The sequence below is a fragment of the Opisthocomus hoazin genome, chromosome 7 (assembly GCF_030867145.1).
Source record: "Opisthocomus hoazin isolate bOpiHoa1 chromosome 7, bOpiHoa1.hap1, whole genome shotgun sequence".
NCBI lineage: Eukaryota > Metazoa > Chordata > Aves > Opisthocomiformes > Opisthocomidae > Opisthocomus > Opisthocomus hoazin.
In genome coordinates this window covers 22412860-22434164 of record NC_134420.1, presented here as the reverse complement: position 1 = coordinate 22434164, position 21305 = coordinate 22412860, and the positions used below count along the sequence as shown (strand labels likewise).

General features: G+C 42.5%; 1 protein-coding gene across 1 annotated transcript in view; it reads left to right on the top strand.

Moving 5' to 3' along the window:
- The window catches only part of INSC (INSC spindle orientation adaptor protein), a 159450-nt gene that overhangs the window by 6198 nt on the left and 131947 nt on the right, over positions 1-21305 (top strand). The window lies entirely within an intron of this gene.

The following is a 21305-nucleotide window of genomic DNA, read 5'->3' as shown; positions in this document are numbered from 1 at the left end:
CATTTCTTTGCCCCCACACAGTATTTCTGTGATAGCAAAATCCTGCTGTGTTTTATGTTACAACCCATGTGTCTACTAGTATAATACTTGTGTGAGAGAGATGCTGGCAGACTTTTTGCGGAATTAGACGAAGATTTATTTTGTTTGCATTTTGAGAATAAAGTTCACAAGGCTTACCCTAAATGTGTAAGAGGAACAAAGCATCCTGAGCTGTTGTTTGGAAGACGTCCCCAAATTCCAGTGTGTTTTGTTTTTAATTCAAAGTAGTCTGATGCGTGAACCGAACTCGGCCACAGTCTGTGAAAGAGAAAAGATGTATGTATAGATTAGTTCATGCTGAGTTTCTCAGGTCAGCTGACTTTCTCAAACAGAAAATCAAAGGCACGGTGAGTTTGTAGGACACCAGCATCAAAGAAAGGATTCGCTCCAGCCGTTGTGAACTACTACACTCGCACAGGTTTTATGCCTAAAGCTGGATGAGTGCTGAACCGCAGGATGATATTCCAGTAAACAAAACAGGACTGGTGGAGTAATGACACTCTGCTGAATTATTCATTGGGTGCTGAATGATGCAGAGAGTGTTACTATAGTGAACACCACTGAGGATGAGAGCAGTGCAAGGCGCAGCCCTGCCAATGCGGTACAACTGACTGGTTCTCTCAGGTAGGCATCTGCAAAAAGGAATGTCTTGTATAAATGAATTGGAACAACCATGTTTGGTAGCTGTCCATTACTCATCCAGAAACAGTCAATCTAATTCCAAAAAAACATCTAAGTGCATGCTCCAGTGCCATGGACATAAAACTAAATGCACATTCAAGTGCTTTGCTGAAAAGCAATGGACTTCTTTCTACACAGCTTTAAAGAGAAGCACATCTTCAGGCTTGCTGGCTCATATCTGGTGATGCCTGCTAATAAATATCACAGGTAAATACAGGGACACAGAATACATCAACACAGAGCTGGTTCCAAAAACCAGTCCGTATCAATGATGTAATTTTAGCCCTTGAAGCATTTTCCCAGCTGGCCTTTGGAAGCTGAGGAACTCTACAGCCTCATCAAAAAGGTAGGTATCTCGAGGGTTGGTATTCCTACTGCTGTCACTGTTTAATAATGATCAGTGATGTGTTCATATACCGAGTGAGGAAGTTAAAAAAGGGTGTCCAGCACAGACAGAGAAGCTGGAGTGGGGAAAGTTATGATGTTAAGGCAAACTATGTCTATAAAGCTATAGAATTCGCCTTTCAAACAGAAAATATTTGGAAGTTTATTTCTGGGTCGTGCTGGGAGGGAGTTTCTGCTGAAGCCTGCTGATAGTGATGGTGAGTGAATCTGTCTCAATCCACAGCTCTGGAGGAAAGATTACATTAGGGGTAGGGGGAAGGAAGAAACCGACAGAATAAGTTTGGAATCAAACCCTCCCATCTTCCCAAAAGAAAGTTTGTTCTTCAAAACCCCATTATAAACTTTGGTGGAAGCAATAAAACATTAAAAATTACAGCATAACAGTCTGATTGCTGGTATCCACTCATGGTAGAGAAGGGCTGGTGTTTCAGATTTGTGTCGGGCTTGAATGTGGTAGTGATGAGTGCTATAAGAAAATCCAAGAGCAAAGTAGGGGGTGATACCACCTCTCAGGGTTTGAGAAACACGCAGTGCTGTGAGGACTGGGGAGTTACAAAATACTGTTCGCTGAGTGCCATCTGTACTGTGTACTGAGTGAGGCAGAACTTTGTAAACAAAATAGAATATAAGTGTGTAAGTCAGGGCAGCATTTTGAGATGTGAAATAATGAGTTAAGGAAAAGCTGTAGCACTCAAGCTTCCCCACATGTGACTTCATAACTTAAATAATGTCTTTTTAACACTGTATTAATATAAAATCCAAGCATATAGTAATATGCAGATTGATGTAACTCAGGTGATATCCCATCTTAGATGTAATTTAACTCAGGTGATATCCCATCTTAGATGTCTGGCTTCCTTCTGATGATGGTTACTGCCAAGAGCTGTCCTACTGCTTGAAATTCCCTGGGAACAAAGTACCGATATTGCTTCACCATCAAATGTCAGAATATTTGATTTTTCAGTCCACCAATGTTTTGAAAAAATATCATTTGCAATTTATTACAATGATTTTCTTGTTCATCAAAGGGAAAGTAAAACTTATTAGGATGGCTTTTAATCCTAGAGTAAAATTTAGCAAAACAATCTGATGCTTTGTCATAAGAAGCCAAAAAGTTATTTGCTTTGCTACTGGATATTTAAGCATATGGCTATTGGAGAATGTGACTCTGCTTAAAGGCGTTTTTTTTCCTGATAGTAAGTTGCAGGAGACCAATACATGGTTAATCCTAAAAATGCAGGCTTTGATTTAGCACAATATTATCAACTTCATGTGGTAGAAGACTACTGTCTTTGCATTTTCCAAAGCAGATGCACACGCCACCTTTGCTAGCTCCGTTTGGTGAGACTCTATTGCTTGGCAGAAGCGTGGAAAAGTTCTAGTGGTGTTTCCTTGAAATTGTATGTATTTACGTCTTGCCACTGTCTCAGGACTTCTCCTTCCAGCCGGGTGACTGGAGCCATCTTCAGTACTAGGGTTTGGCACTTTATTCTCTGAGCTTGACATCTAAGAGATCATAATGTATAGGGACCTTCACTGGGAATCCATTTATTTTAAAAAGTTATGTAGTCATGACTTCTCCTGCACAACAGGCTTGTGATTTTTGGCTTGATTTTTTGTGATGTCTTTGTTTCTGCACATGAGCCACCCAGTCATTCAGCTTGGTTTTTTTGGATGGCAAAGCCTTGATTTTGTCTTCTGATGGAGGACATTAGAACATGGAGACTGCCCGTTTTTTGTGGAAAGGCTCCAGCAGCTCTGGCATTCTTGCATGATTGGATGTGGCTACCAAGATCCACAACATTCAACAGCTGAATTAAAACTGACCTTGGTAGAAGTTACGCGATTTTTGTAGCGTTTCTTCGGGCTGCTTTGGGTGCATTGGTCTTCCCAGGAGACTGTAACTCAAGCTCGTGGAAATCCCTCACGAACAGCCCTCGAGATTATTGGCACTCCTCTCAGCCTGTGCTTAACTGATGCTGCCTGCTCCAAGAAGCTTTGGTGTTCTAAGCCCAAATTTGGCCTAGTTTCTCGCTTGAGACACATGTTGAGAAGGTTATACTCTGTTTAAGTCTGACTGGTAGTACTTCCAAAAAAGAATACATTAAAAACTGTTTGATCACTGCTCAGGCCAGATTTCCAAACAATGTCTGCATCCAGCAGGTCTCACTAGGATGAGGGAGCCAGGATGAGCGCTGTGGCCATCAGCAAGACAAAACAAGAAGATTTTTCAGAAAAGCCGACTTTGGGCTATCCTGGCAAAGCCTTTGTTAAACTCCTTGTTTTGGACCACAGTGCTTGTATGGGTGGGAAGAGCGTGCAGAAACCTGGCCTCCTCAGTGCTGTCGGCATAGGTCAGGCGGTCTGAGAAGTGAAAAGCTGGGTTTCCTCTGACAGTGGTGGCTTTCACCATTGCTTGTAACAACACATTTTACATTATTCAGTTGCTGGGATGAATACGTGAAGACGGCAGAAAAGGAGAAAGGAAGCTCGTGTTTTCTAGTCAGAAGAGCAAGCTAAACTAGCAATCGTGCAAGGGCTTTGGTGAGTGCCTTCCTGTAGGCACTGCCAATAGTCCCATTGCTATGGGGGCAGGACAGAGCAAGGCTAGGCGGGGACGGAGAAAGCACGTAAATGAGAATATATCAAAAGTAAAACAGGAAGAGATAAACCTGAAAAGGCTAAAATACAAACCTTAAATTCAAAGAGAGCAGATTATCCTGTTTCTTCCCCCTTCCAAGTTTTTGGGAGGCCAGCTCTGGCTATAAGCTGTATGGAATTCTGTTAACAGAATTTGGGATGCTATTTAAGTTTCATTGGATGCAATGAGCAAGAGAGAAAAATGGAAATCCAGGCTCTGCAGAAGAGATAGTTTTGATTGAATGCAGTTGCAGAACACAACCACGTCCAATAGCCAGGAAAAAAAGAGCATGTTGGTGGTACCATTAGGAGTGCTAAGGAGCGCTGGTGTCGATGCCAGTGCATACTGACCAGTCTGAGCGCTTACAACGAGAACAAGTAATACCAGATTCCTGAGAAGGTGGTGGAATTTGCCGAGCATCCAAAAAACAACCAGAGCATTTTTAGGTCCTGATTATTTCCTAATAAACTGCTTGACCCCAAAGACCTGTAGCAACCATGAAAGTCTGCCTTTCCAATGCCTCTTAGAATAGTTCCATTCAAATACAGACATAATTACACCTCTCCTCACAATATTACATTTCAAATATCCTTCCAGTAATCAGAATCACTGCAGTGTGTGAGGAGTGAAGAGCTCCTTTATCCTTACAGCAGAAAGCATCTGAAATGTTATGAGCTAAAGAAGGTTTATAATGAGAAAGACTAATAGAATAGGCTTTGAGGCATCATCAGAGTCACAAAAAAGGCATGAGCAAATCTGAGAGTGAGTGACAATGCCATCCCTTTCCTAGAAAAAGCTCTGATGGAGAGTAAGCAAGAGAGAACAAGAACCTCTTGCCTCCCCCGCAGAAAATCGCAACTACAGAAAAGTTGTTGTGTATTTCAGTTTGTTCCCATGGTTTTAATCTTCTAACTTGCTCTAATTCTTCCTGTTCAAGGCTGATTTATGTTTGGCAACTTTACATTAGAAAATGTTTCCACTAACAGAATTGCAAATGTGAAGCAGATAGAACAATGGTTGTGCTTGCAGAAAGGATGGGGCGAACACGACGTGTTCAGATGCAATGTGACCGAATCATTTGGCCAAGCTTTCCATGAAAATATCTCTGATACTGGCTGTGCCTACTGATTTTTCCTTATTTGCACTAGGCCCTTGGTTTTCTGTCTTCCCTTGATGAAGAGCAGAAATGTTGACCTTATAAGGGGTTTCTTCCAGTTTGTTTCCCATGGGTTTTTTTTGTACTAATACATAGTTTATTTAACAACTGCATGTTTTCTGACATGAGCATTACGTAACACAATGGTAAGCCTGTAAGAGGTTTCAACCAGCTGTGCTGTGTTACGCCCTGACATTCAGAGCTCTGCTTTCTAGAATGGAGATTCGTCAGTCATACTCGGTATCCTCACGCTGGGATGGTGGCTTCGCAGGTAGTCGTAGGACATATCTGACACCTGTGTAACTGGGAAAGTCTGTAAAATCCCAGCATCTCATACTAAGTTGTTACAAGTTTTATCGAAGTCAGCATCCAGTGCAGTGAAACCCAAGGTGATTTCCTAATGAGCGAAATGTGAGTAACGAGCTGCTCTCTTTTACAGAAAATGCCAGTCCCTGTGATGTGGAGAAGGGCTCAAGGAGCCTGGCAGAAGGGAGCAGGGGAGCCATAATAGGTATAATATGGGGCATGGTAAGGAACTGAGATTAGGAAGTACATTAAACAGCATGGAAATTATAGGAAAACAATGTTTGCTAGTTCTGCTGCTCGTACAGAAGTATGGACTTTGCAGTTTCTCTTCTGTGGGTATGGGTGTGCAATCACTGCACAGAGGTGTGTCATCTTGGGAGGCGACCATTTCTTCAAATAAAAAGCAACTGGTAGTGGTGATTTGATGGTAGGACAGAAGTGAGAGCACAGAAAAAATGAGTAGCTGAGCTAGAAGAGGAGCCTGAAGTTACAGCCAACTGGCTCCGCAGGCTTCGCTTTGCATTGCATTAATGTTTGTGCAGCCCAGCCTAGCTGAAGGGAAGGTGGCTGATGTGCCTGTTGTCACCTATACACGAAGACAGATACGCAGGCAGCTGGTAGAGAGAATGTAAAATGGAAGAAGCGTTGGTAACGAGTGAGCTGTACGCTACACGATTGTTACTGCAAGAGACTTTACTGAAACTGCCTGCAAAGTTTGAGGACTGTAACCATACGCAGAAACAAACTGAGCTGGTTTGACTGAAAGCCTGTAATTTCCTAGACTAACAGTTTGCAGAGATATGGTTTAGTACTGAGGGTTGCTAACTGAAAAAAAAGAAAATCATTGTTCAATAGATATTGATTTGTCTAATTATATGCAGGATTTATTTCAAGAGGAGACTAGTCTGCTTTGAAAAACTGGCAGTGGGCGTCTCTGTCTGAGGGCCATTGCTGTTGGAAGCATCGGGTTCCCACATGTGGTATCATTGAGTTGTTTTCAAAACGAGTAAGCAGGAATGCATTTCTTGATACTAAATTATCTTATCTTTGATGAAGTACAGGTGAACCCAGGTTATGTCTATGGTGCTATCAAAGTGGCGTTTGACATAATGAAGGAAATTTTATATGCCCCATGGCCGTTAGTATTTCTGAGGAGAGTAACGAGAATGGGCTGAACACTGAGGATACTGTGTGATGGTTACTCTGTGGAAGGGCTCTGGGTCTGCATGGTAAAGTGGGTGAGCTGGAGCTGGAGCTCTGTGGAAGCCGTCAAGGGGTGATTTCGTGGTCCCACTTGGTTTCCACAAGTCATGGGGACTGTGGGAATTTGGTTTCTCGTGAATGCAGTAATGAAGAGTGGTGGATGACAAACTCCTGCTGGAATTTTTTTCCCAGTTTCATTAACCCCTGTATAGATATTATTTTAATTAAAATAATCTTGACAGCACCTTTGAAAAAGCTGTGGGGTTTGCAACATCAACTAAATGTGTTGTCAAAAATGACAGAGCAGCCTGACATCACAGGAAGGAAAATAACACTCTGACCAATAACGGAACTGTAATCTTAATCCAGAGCTTTTTTGCCTCTCAAGAACTCCTTGAAATGGATGGATTTTGAAGACCAGGCAATTTTAGAGCAAGACAGTTAAGCAATAGGTGCATAAAGCATCTCCCTTTTAAAAGTCAGTGTCATAGTGGTGAAATAGTGGCTGATAGCCAGCCAGCAAGAAATGTGATGTTAATGAGACATTAATAATGGTGTATGTGCAAAGCCTTGACTATTTTCCTAAATTTTTGGGTATTGGAAAGATTGGGAAATCGCATTCAATATTAGGTCCTGGCAGTGGAGTTTAACAGCGATCTGCATCAGCGCTGGTTGTTTTGGATTGTCCACTATGGAGAGAAGGCATGGAAATGCTGGCAGGCTATTCACTGTTGTGAGGAACATAGGGTTTGAGAGCCTTGGTTTCTAGATTATGTCACCCTTTGCCTTTCATTGCCTGGGAGCTGTGCTGACCACATAAATGCGCAGGTCTTTTGGTAAATGACAAACTCCCTAAATCATAGTATTTTGTTTATCCTAAAGGCACCGTTCACGCTTTTAGAACTGGCACCACATTTGAGCAGGCACAAGAAAAATCAAACCCTGTCTGCTGGCCCAGGTTGGAAGGTGCAGTCCTCTCCCCAGTCACACCAGGCTCCAGAGGTGCAGATGGAGCTGCGGCGGGTGCAAGGACTGAGCCGCTCTGCCCAACACACTCACAGAAGGACTGGTGAGAAAAGCCACCTGGAAGGGGCAAGCTGTAAAAACAGCTACGGTTTTACTATGGGAGAGGGTGCCAGGTGATTGAACTGAAGGCTGGACTCAAATGGCTTCTCGGGAGAAGAGAAATGAGAGGAGCCTGTCAGTAGGCACCAGGCAGGGCGGATACAGGGAGGCTTGTAGGACCCGGGAGTGGATGAAGCTGTCATTATTCAGAAACTCTGAGTGGAAAACGGTGCTAAAAATGATTATGGTTTCCTGGGTACCCCTGCAGCACTACCTGAGGTAAAGTGCTTCTCTACCTGCCGCAAGGGGTGAAGGTTTACCAGGGATCCTTGTAACCAAGGGTTAAATGGAAAAATTCAAAGCCTATGTCAGCAAGAAAAGGGCTGACAAGTTTAATAAAGATAATTCTGCCTTACCCTTATCCTGCCTTCCCAAATGTAATCCAAGCAGAGCTGGACCTTGCCAATTAAGAGTTTGCTTTTGCCCTTCTGCCTCCACCTCCGTACCCCAGCTCGTGCTCCTCTTCTTTGTATTTTCTTGGCCCGCTCTCAGCAAACATGAGAATTAAAAGACAGGATGATAGCATGTTGTCTTCCTGGTTAGGGAAACCTACACAGTAACATGCCTATGTTTCAAAGGGTAGCAGCTTTCTTGTCCTGCCGAAGCTTGAATAGCCTATTGGCTTTTCTGATAATGTGTGTGCACCTATCTAAAATGTGCACCCGTCTACACAGAGGCTTTTTTCTCTCCCTTTTTCATTCCTAAAATTAAAATGAATCTCTTCATTCAGTTGAAGCTACCTCTCACATGAGCTATGATTTGAGGAAGAAGATAGTAAGTAGCAAGATGTTAAAGAGCGAGCTTATTTCTTGCTTGCTTTGCCATAACGCCCAGCAGTGCAAAAAGACTGGATCCTGTTATACTAGAGACTAATTCAAAATGTAGTGACATCTTTCCTACCCCAAGGACATTCACACTGTAAGGAGACTTGTAACGTCAGGGCAAAAAAGCAACACGTATGTATAGAGAACTGGGGAACAGAGGGACAGCGAGTGCTTCTTTTCGTTGTTGAGGAAGGCACTGTTTGTTCCTCACAAACCTCCAACCTAGTGTTATGGTTGACTAATGTGTTCTGGTGCATTTGGATGAAGGGTTTGACCTGAAGGATAACGACAGCCAGGATGAGCTTACTTTATGGACAAATTCAGGGGAGAGCATTCTACACTTAAGCAGTAGCTTGAAAAGTAGCCTGGCAGGCAGCAGTGGCTGGAGAAGCCCTAAGGCTGACCGGCAGGGTAGGGTGTTCTCTTGGTGAGCAGGACCAGGAGACGGGGACTTAGAGCTGTCAAAAGGACTAAAAAGAGGTATTGGTGTTTAATGACAAAGGGCAGCAGTGGAGGACATCAAAGGGGGATTGATGGGAGCAGAATTAACAAGCAAGCATGAAAGGGGCAATGGGTGAGGAAGTTGGAGCAGAGAGGAGAAGGCAGTGGAGACAAAAGTTCAGTCTCCTCGATGATGACGGAGCTTTGGGGAATTGAACTAAAAGCTTCCCTTGTGAGGAAAGTCTTGTGTCTGCAGAGCTCAAGGGATCAGTACAGATGCATGCTGAGTTTCACTGTTAGCTTCCAGACTGAATGTACACAGGAAACGATCATACTGTCTTATAGATATAAGAAGAGTAAAAATTAAAAACAACAGAATCGAAACTTGCAGTTTCCAAAGTATTTTTGTACTTTACAAAGTCAGAGGATTGGGTTTATTTTAGAAGTCAGCAATAGGGAAAATGTGAAGTACTTCTAAGGAAACACCTGTGTTGAATAAAAACAGTAACATACCAGGCATAACATGGGTGGCAAAATAAATGTTTGGCTTTCCGTGTAAAATCATTAATTTTTTAAAATGAAAATTATTTCATTAAAAAAGATAAGTCCTATGTATGTTGAAAATGTGCTGTTGTCCCACTACTCACGACAGCAATGCTGTTTAAAAAAAAAAAAAAGTTTTTTACAACTTTCTTCCATTAAACCACATCTGGGTTTTTAACCTCATTGAAAGCTTTTATCGTGCTTCTATATCAGACTGTATTGTGATGGAATCGTTCTTTATCTCTGAATTTACCCAAATCCTCCCCTGTGAACCATCTTATGTTTAAGAGGGTCTTTAATTACATTCCTCTACGAGCTGACCACTACAAAAACTGAAATCCTCACCACAAATCTGTAAAAATGTTTCCGCTTGCACTGAGAGACAAAAATAGAATAATTCCATGTCTTCTTGGATGAATGCCTAGCTGAAACTATGTAGGGTTTGACTGACAAGAGGATGTAGTCTTTGCTGAGAGCATTTTCTTTAAGGTCTTTTTTAGTCTCCAGGAACACTGAAGTAGTGGGACGCAGAGCGGCTTTGTGCTAGCTGCCCTGCACTTTCCTTAACTTTGCCCGCTTTTTTGTAACTTTTGCCTTCTGCAACAGAATCTTTTCAGCTCATTGGGCTTACTGAATACATAATCACAAGCTGGTAAGTAGTAACTTCAGGAGTTTTGATTGGAAATGGCACTCTATTCTTTTGCGTGCAGCTGTGGTAGAAGAATAAAACCCCTTTGTGTGGCTAAGCAAAAGTAGAGTTATTTAAGCGCTCAGTATTTGCCAGGGTTATAACTGCAAAGTGTAGTCTTTCAGTGGTGAATAAATACAGTTAACACACAGCTCAGCCTGCGAATGCAGCGGAGAGCCTTTACTTGAGTAAGTTCAGAATGATTTTGCATCCGAGTGAGCTCTCCCCGCTGTGCTGCACGGTGCGTTATCCGTTTCGTGCGGAGTGTGGATGGGGGCTGACAAGGCACAGCAGGTAATTGGCTGCTTCATACGAAAAAGCAGAAAAAGCATTTTTGTTGGTATATACAGAAGGAAAATGAGAATAAATGGTAATTATTGTCGGGTGATAGTATTTGTCCATAGTCTTCTGAGCTGTCTGTGAGATTAAATCCATACCGACACTCTGTAAGAGCAGTGAGTGTGTTAAATGTGATGTTTAGGTGGTCGAGCAACTTTTCCTGTCAACGCATTTTGGACTGGAACTTTCACATGCTTTGAATGTAAAAAATGAGGTGAATATGTTATGTGACAACACAGATTTTCAGAATGCTTCCTTCTGCTGTTCAAGACTTGTGTTTCTGTATCTCAGTGTATATTTTTGTATTGTTTTATTTTGAACCATGTGTTCATCTTATGTGAACGATCCTATCTCTGAAGTCAGTGGAAAATTAACATAGCTCAGCCTTCAGGCACTTCTTTCTGTACTGCTAAAACTCGCTCACACTGATACAAATATTTCCTTTTGGAAAGGGAAAGCTATTACTGGGCTAGATACTTTTTCTCAGATACACATGTGGCAGTTTCTACAGACAGACCGAAAAAAGCTGTTTAAAGCAGTTTACATTCAGACGCGGGGGGGGGGTAGAAGTGTGTTGGTAGTGTAAAGTTGATTGTGCCAGGTTCTTCCTAAGATAGGGTGAAAATGTTTTTATTCGCCTCTTTTTCTTTCCCTCCTCTCTTTAACTAAACAAAGCATGAAGTCAAGGCTGATGAATGCTAGAATAACATAAAATCTATTTTAATTTTCATAATATAAATACATCAGGTAAAAATAACCATATCTGGGGTTTCATATTTTAAAGACTTATGTATGATGAGTTTCACTGGAATTGGTTGACACAAGAGTATAATATTAACTTCAAAAATCTGTGAGGTTTGATATTGCAGGACTCCAGTCTTTGGATAGTTTGGTTTTAATTTGTTTGCTGGAAATCTCACCAAAAAATCTGTACACTGTGTTGGAGGTTGAAATTGTGCGGCACCTGTAGGAGGAGACAAAGATGGAATATTTTATGGATTTGGTAGGTCTACATGACTGTGTAGGGAGGATACTTGGAAGACTGAAAAATAGATGATACATTTTTAACACTTTACTATCCTCCCTAGTTTGTGTCCTCCTCTTCTGTAAAGAGGAGTTCAAAATGTTTCTGTGCTTCTTTTATACACTCTCGTACCCTTTGCAGTGGCTTTAAAACTCCATCAGTGTCGCACCAGGTAAAATATGTAATAAAGCATTAAGGGAAATGGGGTTAAGGCATGCAATGTCTAATAGAGGATATTAGTATTTATTGGCAGTCATCTTTGGCCTATGTTAATTTTTTTTTTCCAAAGGGCACTGACATTGCTCTTGCTCTCTTTACAACCACCACTCTGTGCAGAGATGTGTGTTTCCCCATTCACCTTTTGTTTTGATTTTTTCAATGCCAAATACTTAATGTGTCTTTTCTGGCAGAAAGTTCTGGTGATGAAAGAGGAAATAAAATGAGTTTGGAGCAAGTTGCTGGGGAGGCACATACAGGATGGCACAGCCATGGAAAGGTCTTTTTATTTTGCAGGAGTTGCGTACCGGTCTTCATACCAACTTAATGAACATGGGAGGAAGCACATGTTTTTCTTGGGCCTGGAAAGCAAATGTGGTCTCAGAGTGCAAGGTTTACTACCAGTGTGATCAGCTAGAGTAGTGTGAGCGACTGTGTGCCAACTTTCTTTTACCTCCTGTGTACCTGGCCCAATTAACTCCATTTTTCATTCTTCGGTCATCTCCCCAGGTGGCTATCTGGTGTTAATGGGCCCTAAAATGGGTGGCACTGGTCCATACAGAAAAGCCTTGTGGTGTAGGGGGTCTTGTAGCCCTTTACAGGGGCTCCTGAGAGTGTCAGAGGTGGCGGTGCTGTCTAAATGGAAATTCAGAGGAAGAGCACCCGTGCTATATTCCTGATTGCTGCAAGAGTCTCTCTGAATAATGTAGGATATCTGATGGAAGCTAGATTGGTTTCAGAAAGATACACAGAGGATCCAGTGGAGTGAACTTATGTTAGGCACAAAGGGAAGAACTTCAGCTGGGATTAGATATTGTTGTCCTTATCTCTTAAGCAAGAAGATTTCTTCTTTGCTCCTCTCTGCCTTCCTCCCTCCCTCCCTCCCTCCCTCCCAAGTAGCGATTAACCATAACTTTTCTCATTGGACTTCTAAACAGATTGTACTTAATTGCAAGTCAAATGGCTCAGCTGTTTCCCTGCTATTCCCCCTGTGTTTTCTGGACTCTAACCCTCTGTCTGGAGATGTTGATAGGGTGGGATGCCGCAGCGGGCAGAATGTCTGGTGAAAGACGCGCGCTCTGCAGACTTCAGAGTCCAAAGAAAAAGCCCTGGGAAGGCCTGAACTTCTGCAGGTGAAGGTCCGCAGAAAGGGGACACAGCTCATGCTGGGAACCCAGCAGAATGAGCGAGAGCCACAGGTTTTTGGGTAGGCTCATGCTTGAAAATGCATTGAAAACTTTTTAGGAGGCTTGTGACCTTTAAAAGAGATTAGATCTAGTTATTAGTTCATTTCTACCTCAGCATGTTCATTTCAGTAGGTGTGCTAAATTAAGTGCGAATAGTATGCAAGTGATTTTCTTCAGTATTTCATAGGAATTGTGTAGAGCCAAGGAATGTACTTGACTACATATACCTATTCCTTGGGGTCTTCCATGGAGATGTGCTCAAGCTCAGGATATTATCCAGAGTGTCAGGACTGAAACTGTTGACTGAAACGGGAGAAGATCAGATGAGAGGATCTGGGACTCTGCAAAACTTTGTGGCTAAGCCAAACTTCTCAGATCCTGTCTTTCTTGTGTGCATATTTGACATCCAGGCACTCCTGTATTCATCTTGTTAGCATGAGAAAAAAACAAAAAACTGTCTGGCAAACAAACTCAAATCTACTAGGAATGGTTTGAAAGAGGACCGAGAATTGGGAAGTTGGATTGCTGACTCATTTTGTTGGGAAAGTCGTGACACATGGGGATAATACACCTGCTTTTTGACACTCTTATTCATCTAGGAAATTCAGAACATTTTGTGAAAGTAAATCTGCCCAGCTCTCCTGTCAAATGGGAGAAACTTGTGGCACAGAAAGAAACGGTTGGGAAGCATTCCTGTGTGAGCTCCCGTGGGCATAAATGGTCATCGTTTCCCCCCTGGTTGCAGAGGAACGAGGTAATAACCCATTTCACTTCTTTGTTTTTGTATTTAGAAGGAGAAGGGTCAAGTACCGCTCTGTATGCCATGCATAGCTCTGAAAAGTGACCACAGTATTCAATGGACCAACTTACTTGCCTGATGCATTTCAGGAATTGAAAATTTGTTCTCAAACACACTTATTTTTGGACCTTCGTCCCCAGTTAGCTCAGTGACAACAATCTAGTTTCTGTGGTCCTGGTTGCTCTCTCACATGGAGCTGCACATGATAATTTTTGATTCCAGAATGCCATCTCATCAAAACTGCAATAAATCAGAGCTACTGAGAACATTTTTTGGTCAGACCTGACACCAGTGAATATGTGGTTTTCTAGGAAAATGATGCTGGTTTACATGCTCACATCCCCAAACTATGTCCCCTGGCAGAGCCCTAACGTAGTCAGTGGAGCAACTTTAATTTGTCTCTGGCCAGGACAGGACCTCATAGATGTAAATGAGTGATATCTACATGAAGGAAGAATAAAGTCTGTGACTTTGTATCGTACAAGTGGGCCTGGAGAGCGCTGAGATTAAAACAGGAGATGCTGGCACCCGTCAGACTTAATTTAGCAACCTGTCCCTGCAAACCCAAATGCACCTCACTGACTTCAAGAATTGTAAGGGAAACCCAATACACCCAGATGGTGACGGATCACGGGTAGCCATAAACTGCTCGCTCGGACGCTTTTGGGATTCTTGGTCAGGAAGGAGTTACCACCAGTGCTGGAAGGGAGCTGAAATATTGGGAGTAAGAGATTTCCAGAGGAGGCTGTGCTGGCCAAGGTTGGGCTTAGTTCTTTCAGCTGCTCTTCTGCTCTCTTAAAATGTGAAAGGTGTAACAAACACAGTGGTTACAGGGTCTTTCGAGGCATGGCTCACACCAAAGTCATTTGTTATTTGCCCAGCTGAAGCACCCACAAATTTTGGATGTAAAACCTGGCTTGCCCTGGGGGGAAGGTACAGAATGAGGTGGCTGAGAGCCGCCCTGCGTCGCCCGTGCCAGACTGCCGAGCTGCCCAGGTTGGGTTGGTGTGCACCAGCACCCATGTCCTTGGTTTGGCTACGTGTGTTAGCTGGAGCAGATTTGCTTCCCTTCACAGGGCAGGGGAGTCAGGGGGAGTAAAATTGTGTTGCTCATTTTCAATGTTGTGATTTCAGCAGAGCAAACTTGAAAAGGAACCATTTGGACAGCATGGGCTCCATCTCCCCGTAGGGGTTTGCCACGACAGGACGGTACACCTCGCCTCAGGCAGGACTTCCTACGCTGCCCAGGCTCAAATCCCATCTCTTTCCAGAGAGGTGCACCAGACCTACACCCCCCGTCACCAGCTCTGCACCTCTCCTCGTGGGGATGCAAAGATCCTTCTGCAGGTTCTGCCACAGGGCAGCAGCTGCCGAGGTCCTGGTGCCGTGGGGAGGCCATGACGCCAGGGAGGCAGAGGCAGGAGTGCTAAACAAACCCTGGCGAAAACTGGTGGGCTCTTGGCTGATCTCTGAATTCTTCTGGGGTGTTGAAGGTCTGCCGAGGGCAGCCAGAAAACCCGTTCAGCTCCCTCCAGCCAGCTGTGCGTGCCTGGCGGAGGAGTTCAAACTCACTGAGACAGGATGGCTGTGTTGGTCTTATTATTCACTTTAAAAAGTGTGTCATTCTTTGTTAATTATCCCTCTCACATAGGTCAAAAGTGATGTATGGTTTGTAAGTAAGAGTATTACTTGTGTTGTCTTTGACACCAGGTCCGGCAGTGACAGGGCACAAACTGCGTTTATGGAGTGCTTACTGCAGGTGAGAGCTGCACTGGGGTCCTGCCTGCAGTGCATGCAGCTGGTGGCCAGGTCTAAAAAACTTCAATTCAGAAAGTGTCTTGGAGACATTTCTCAAGAACAAAGCATTTTGCAAGTGCTGTATTTCCAACCAGCGAGGGCCACGTTAGGAATAGCATTTTTGTCAGCTAATTTCTGTCCTGATGAGGAAGCTGCTTCCTTCCTCTATTTAATCCCTTTGCTACTTTGACCTTCACCCATGCGACTTGCTCACCGAGATCCTCTCGGGAGGATCAGTGTCAGCTCTAATAAGCCAGCTGTCACTTTACACCAATGAGAAAGTAAATGTTTCATTTGTTAAATGGGCCAATAGAATACATTGCCTTTTTCTACCATCCTGAGTTTTCTTCTAGGGGAAAGTGTTTTACTTTTATGTGACTAAAAGTGCATAAAGTGGATTTGAAGCCGCAGATTTAAGTGTCTCGAATGAAGACTGTTATGTAAGACTTTATTTATCAGTTTTGATGAAATACGGTTGGTGCTACAGCACAGGGTCCGGTCGCAGTGCATTTTCTTGTGTTTCTGGTAAGCAGACAAGGGATACGCTGTGCAAGGAAGACACTGGGAATGTCTTCTTTAGCGAGCTGCACAGCAAGGCATGGGGAAAGTCAGATTATTGCACAGAGCTCTCGGCGACTGATGCAGAGTGCAACACTGCTTCTTGTTGGGACTTCTGCTGTTGACTTGATTGCAAGCAGGACAGGTTTTCTCATAGCTGTCACAGCATCTCCTGCGTTAATTTGTTGCTCCACTTCCACGGCTGTTTTGTGCTGACAAACCCAGCCTGTGCTTTGCTACCAGCTTGCACAGGTGGGTTAGTCTTACGCTAAAGAGCTTGGAAAGTATTTGAGAGTAGGTGTTGAGGAGGGCACTTCTTTTTCTGTGCCTTTGGTGCAGAAGCTGGTGTTTGGGGGTTGAATTCGGCCGCTTTTGCAGTGCTGTTTTTAAATGGTGTCTGGCAAACATGAAATTGGTGCACATCGCTCACCAACCGCTGCAATGGAGAGCAGTTTGAGGCAGGAAGAGAAGGTGGCAGCTTCAGTGCAGGAGAGGAAGGCCATGGCTTTTTTTCTATGGACCTGGAAGTTGTGTAAGTATGGTTACTTCTGTGGATTTAACTCTGTGTTTTGGGTTGTTTTTTTTTTTTTTAAGCCAAAACCAAGCCCACATATGGAGCTAGATGATGATGGTGCACCATCATCCTCTGGCTCTGCAGTGACTCTGTGTGAAATCAGCCCTTCTTCTCATGTAAAGTAAGGCCCCTTGGTGATGCTCTTGAGGATATCAGCTGCTCAGCTCTCAGGGCAGCTGAGAGTCTTCTTGCTCAATATTGATTGGAGGTATTGCTACAGCAGTGCAGCAGTACCCCATGGGCTCTCTCCTCCCCATGGGCAATCCCACATGAGCTCTTCAAACGAAGTCACTGCTGCACTGCGGCAGAGGTGGCCTTCGCCAACAGAGGAGAAGGGGCAGCAAGCTGCTTAGTGCATGTTAGAAAAGGCTGCTCTAGCCTTGCCCTGGGGATCAGCTTTTCACCTCACTGGCCACAGGTGTGGGGAGGGTGGCTTGTCTTTTGTTTCTCTGGGCACTTAGCTTGTCCTTGTCTTATGATCTGCATAAGCTGGAGAATCAGGGCCAGAATCCCTCTTTGTTAGTACCCTAATTTATGCGCTAAACTGACTGTATCTATTTCAGTAACAGAAATACAGTAACTGTATTTCAGTAATTGCAATAGGTATCTATGAGAATGATTTCAAGACATTTAAATCTAGGTAAGTGTCCAATATACTGTTAATCAGTCTGAGCTCTGAAACTGCATGCGTATGACAGACATATGCCTGTCTTTTATGTAAGTATCTCTCAATGGATCAGGAAGGGCATTGAAAACTTCAGATCCAGAACCCTGCACTTGGTCCTGCTCTGCAATGAGCATCCCTAATGGCAAAGAAATGGTTCTGGTTTTGTTGTTTTGGTTTTCTAGATTTTATGTTGAAGTTTTTCTTGGATACACCTGATGGATACGTTTCTAAGACTGTGACTTGCATTGGTGAATCTGGTATTTTGTAGTGGGGTGGTTTTTCGGTCCACTTCAACCCCCCTCCCCTCAACAACGTATCTACAAAAAAAGGGCTACTTAATCATTAGGAAAAAGACCCACCACCACAACATCTGGCCATGGCAAATGTGCACCCTAAGCAAAGCACTCTGTGGCCATTAAGCTGCACAACTTTGAATAACTGACTTTCTCAACAACGGATGAAGTTCATGGCTTTTGAAGTGAATGGAGCTGGAGCCTACAGAATAACTGTCTGTTCAAGCCGCTGCCCAGGTGGGGGGTGCAGTTAGGGTAATGAGTCAAAACTTTTATAAAAAAGAAAAAATGGATAGCTTTATTTTCAAGAGATCTAGGATTGATTTTATTATTTAAATGAAAATGTATATTTCAGTGTATGACTATACAAACTTATATACAGAAACAACAAATAATCAGTGTGCAAAATGTGTAAGCAGTAGATATCTTTCAGCACATATTACCTGAAAATAAACCTAGAGAAAAAAAGATGGTTCTCTTGTGGTTAGATCTCATCATGGGAAATAAGTAATTGGTAGACCTGTTGTAATTACTTGCTGTTAGATTTGGCAAACAGGCAACACACAATTCAAAAGATAGTTCTAACTGTATCCTTGATAAAATTTGGTCCATGTCACTCCCCGTGGATGTGAACACAGCTAGTAGTTAGGAAAATGCAGTGTTGCCTTGTGTTTGGTATAAGGCACTTGTCTGAGGCTTTGCAGATGGTGTATTCAGTATGCTCCAAGAGTACTGAAACTTGGCAACTGAACACTTGCTAATATTTAAACAAATTGTGATTCATGAATGAAAACTTTTTTCTAAACTTTATATTACTTAGAGCTTTCTGTAACAGTCTCTGTCCGAGAGCATGAAGCCATAGCATGATACAGCACATTTTACTTACAGTGAGTCTATTGCAGAATTTTGTCCTAGATATAGGTATTTTATTACTTGTAGTCCCCATATATGAATTAGTAAAAATACAGGTTTCCTGCTTGGCACTTTGTCATCTACATCTTGGTTAGGGCTTTATTGTCTTGGACATTATAAAAATACCCTGGAGGAGCAGATGTAAAACGTCAGCATCCTCAAATTATCTCATTTAAAATGTTTGCAGCTTTCTAGGCTGGGACACCACCTTACCCTCATCATTCAAATTAGGCTTTTTACAATCAATTGTGAGGAAGGTGTATCTCTGGTCTGGGAAGCCTTCTCTGCTCCATGTGTTAAGGTTTAGCAGGCTTAGTAACATTAAGACTACATATGCCTCCCCTAGCTGTGTTCTTCAGAAAAATGATATTGGTGGGCACCCATAGCAGTCACTAAATAGGACTGTCCTGAGTGCCCTCCTGCAGAGGCACCCCCATGCAAAGAAGCAGCACTGCCGGGGAACTGCTTAACACAAGAAGAAACAAACAAAACCAAACCCCAGGTAGCTGGACAGTCAACATCGGGTGATCTGGCACAGAAATATAAATCACTGCTTTTTTTAATACAAAGTTTCTTTTTGAAATGATTAATATCTCTGAAACTGCAACAAATCTTAAATATGCTTCCTCATACATTGTTCTCTAAGGTTTCATTGCTATTTTGTTGTCCTCTACAAATGGAGAAGCTATTAACTGGCTCTGAAGTGTAGAATTTGGAGTGAAAATTTTGCATCTTCTGAATCTGCTTAACTTTTAAAGTTAAACTGTTGATGTGTGGTTGTGATTATATACTACATGTCCAGACCTAACTTGCAAGCTGTCACTGAGGCTTTACAGCTAGGGATGCAGATTTGTGTTATTGCCACTTAGAGGTTGGCTTTCTACGCTTTGGAAGGTGGGGTAACTTTCTGGTTTTTTTGTTCTGCTCAACCAGACATAAGTGTGCATGCTTGCTGTTTTTCGGTGGAATAGAATTTAAAAAAAAAAAAAAGGAGCTCGGCTTATAATTACCACGTGCGTGGAAAATGTTTTCCCAAGTGTGTGTTGGGATTAATCCAGCCAATACCTGTGAAAGCTCATTTCAGTCAAACAGCAGATGCTGTAAATTCCTTAGTAAGTACTTTGGAGTAAGCATTCTTCTTAGTGCATAAATCTGTCCTCTCCCTTACTTCCTTTCTCTAAGCCCCCCCCATCTGCTTTCCCTTTCTGTCTCTAAAATGCCCCCACTGTCTGGAAATCAAAAAAAGTGTATAACTTTCCACTGAGACCTTCAAAACAGCTGCGTACAATGAAGATTATCTTGCATTGGATCTGTTCAGCTCTAGCAAAAGTTAGGATTTATGCAATTATTTTCATAATAGCCTGTAGGACCCAATGTGTGTTGCAGAAAGGTCAACAATGAAATAGGCCTGGGTACTACGCACAGGGCCAAAATGATGTGATAGTAAATTGTAGTGCTGGTAAGTGTCTTGTTTGGTGTGGAAGGGCGGCAGCGTGACAAAAATAGTCTTTGTTTTGGTCTGAGCATCATGGTGATTGTTTTGTATAGATGTGAAAGCAGAGAGGATATGCTGTAAACTGCCAGGACTACTATGAAGCCCTTTGCCACCCTGTTAGTGTTGCTTGTTCATAATAAAGTACAAAAATGGCAAAACAGTTTGGTCAGTTGTGAATGTGCACTGCTATGTTTAATTTTTTAAACAAAAATAGGACAAATATGCAAAATAGGGAGGACAGAGATGTCACTTCTCTCTCCGTTTGATTGTTTAAATTTCTAATGCTTCTGGATCTTCCATACTCCCTTCGTCATGATGGGTAGAAATCAAACCACCATCGCAATTTTGGTGCTGATCTGAGCATGCTAACAATCCAGCTGGGTTCAATGAAGATTGACAGAAACATGCTGGTTATCACACAGGAGACTGTCATTACAGTCCAGTTCCTTGTCCAAACTAAAGCCAAAGATGGAAGGATCTCTGGATGTTAAGAATTGTGTACTTTGTTACTGTAGAAATAGAAAAAAGAGAAGAGCTTACTTTCTTTACGAGTAGCTTAATTCAGTTGTCTTTTAGACAATTATTTAAGACAAAAAAAGAAAATGAAAAGCCTCGTTCTAAAGGTGGAAGAAATAGTAAGACTTCAGATTCCTATAAATCCCTTTCTAAAAGTCATCCTACTCAAAAACTGCATAAAGATAAACACTATTTTTGTCTTTTTAATTATGGATTTTGTGGGAATGGCAGGTACCTATCCTGTAGTGCTCAAGCGCGGTGCCAGAGCTCATACTCGTGCTCTGTTGTTCCATCTCTCATCAAAAACCACCATACATGGAAAAATGACTTTGTGACAAGATGTGATCCAGATAATATTTTTTGATTTAAGAATATTTTTTTTGCTTCTCTTAGTTTCTTGGGGGTTTCCATGGATAAACATGTCATCTAAACAAGGTGCTTATGAAATGTACTTTTTCCTAGAGTGAAATTACTTCACAAAATCCCGGGGGCAGATTTTGGAGCTATTTCCATGGAGAGGCTGGAATTTGTGCCTAAAGGATGGCCAGGAGAATAGTTTGGGGTTAGTTAGGTTCCCTGTACCTTGAGTTTTCCTTCATGGTGTCTGCCTTTATGATCCTGGTTGGCAGCTCTTGCACCTAATGGTATGCTGAATGAGATCATCTCAACTTTTCTCTTGAATCTTGCATTTTTTGTACACAGCTAGGAAGATGGAATTATTTGTGTCAATCTTGTTATTTGTTTCTATTTTCAGCAGAATCTTATTTGTCGTTGTCAAAGCCTGAGCATAAGAAGATATGTCACAAAAGAATAGTAAATAAAACTTATTACAAACAAAGCAAAAATGTTTTTTAACACTGTGGATCTCTGTCCCAT